Raw genomic sequence first — 1,736 nt, 5'->3', positions numbered from 1 at the left:
TAAAATTAGTGACACATGGCACAAAAAAAAAAAAGGCAGGAGGGAAGTGCATAAGCTGGTGCTAATGTGGAGAGTGAGTTAAAGAGGGCAGCAGGATTTCGGTGCTCATCTGCAGTAATTGGTAGCGGGGAGGAGGCATGGGCACCACTGTGGAGCGGGACTCAAGCATCCCTGGAGGCTCCTCCGTCCTGCTGACCCTGCGCTAGGCTGGACACGTTGGTTTGAATAATCCCCCCCAGGAGTTACCATGGCAACAAAGCCTTTTGATGGCAAAAATCTTCAGCATCAAGAGTTAATCAGACCCTAAACTAAAACCGGGTTAAAGGCGGAGCAGGGACGTATGAACAGTGGGGTCACTGGGGCAGAAGAAAGGCAGCAAGTAAATAACAAGCAAGGGAGAGGGGTTTGATGTGTTCCTGGGCTTGAGCGGATGGCCAGAGGGGGTTTCGCTGCGACAGGGAATCACGGGAGTAAATTTGTGAGCCGGATAATTATTTTTAATTTTCTGAAGGGCTGGCTGGATGATTTTACCACCTCGCGCCATCACGCCTGGCAGCTGGAAAGGTGGTGGAAATGTGGCCTTGGGTTGGTGTCCTGCCGAGGAGTAGGGCTTACTAGAGCCAGCCCTCGCGTGCCGTGGGCTGACTCAATGCGAGTTGTCGGTTCAGGATGTGTACGTGAGGATGCTACTCCAGGCTACCCAGATTGAGATCCGTGATGTGGAGATGTGGGCTCCCACGTGTTTGCGTTGGGAAGAGACAGAGAAGGAGGGTTCATAGCTCCGTTTCTTGGATTAATGCTCCTGGGTCATTGAAGTGTTGTAGAGGTAGGATGGAGGTAGGGCCAAGGAATTAAGCCTTTTCTGAAGTTCGCTGCTCGTGGGTTACAGATCCTGTCTGGTCTATAACTGCTGATGGTTGCTCTTGGCATTGCCTCCCTAATAGGTGCTAGAGAATTCACGACGGGCTGATGGAAGGCAGGGAGTGAATCGGGGTTTAGGAAAGCAAAACCTGGAGTGTGGTTCCTACCAGTGGATACCAAATGATGAAAACTGGTACCGGCGGGTGTCTTTTTATGCTAGGGAGAGCAGATGTTCCCAGCTAATCTCAGTATTAGGGTGTGTGCAGGGTTTGGGAGGTCCCTCTGACTGTAGGGTCTTGTGGAGGTAGGGGGAAGATGCCATTGTGGGGAGGAACCTGTGTTCATTTGTACTATCAGGATTTATGGGAAGAGTCTGCTCAAGGTGAGGGTTAGTGTTACAGTCAGGGACAGGGTTAAAAAAAGGAGCATTGGAATGTCAGCAGAACTGTCTGGAGCAGCAGAGCTCCCAAAAAGCCAGAGTTGTTGGTGTGTCTCACGAAGCCTGATACCTTGATTTTCAAATTATTTAGTGTCATGAAAGACCTCATGTTGGACCTGCCCAATGCATCAGTGTTCTCCCTGCCCCAAACTGTGGCAAGAGATTCCCTTAACTGCTTCTATGAATCAACTCCAAGTTTGCATTCTCCATCAGCAACATACAACAGGCTTCCCCATGCTCACACTCCCCATATTTTTCCTGCTGTCCAGCCTAAATCTTCCTTGTTGCAATTTAATCCCCTTTATCCTGCTCAGCAGAGACGGGAAGACCAGATTGCTCACAGATGCTGTTTTTGGAAGGGTGTCTAACTCCTATCAGGTCTTCTCCAAGGTCTCAGGAACCTCAGTTATTTCCAACTTACCCCACCCAGGGTCTT

The sequence above is a fragment of the Eurypyga helias genome, unplaced genomic scaffold (assembly GCF_000690775.1).
Source record: "Eurypyga helias isolate BGI_N326 unplaced genomic scaffold, ASM69077v1 scaffold1722, whole genome shotgun sequence".
Taxonomy (NCBI): domain Eukaryota; kingdom Metazoa; phylum Chordata; class Aves; order Eurypygiformes; family Eurypygidae; genus Eurypyga; species Eurypyga helias.
The sequence above is the reverse complement of the archived record's forward strand: the minus strand, read 5'-3'. Positions refer to the sequence as shown.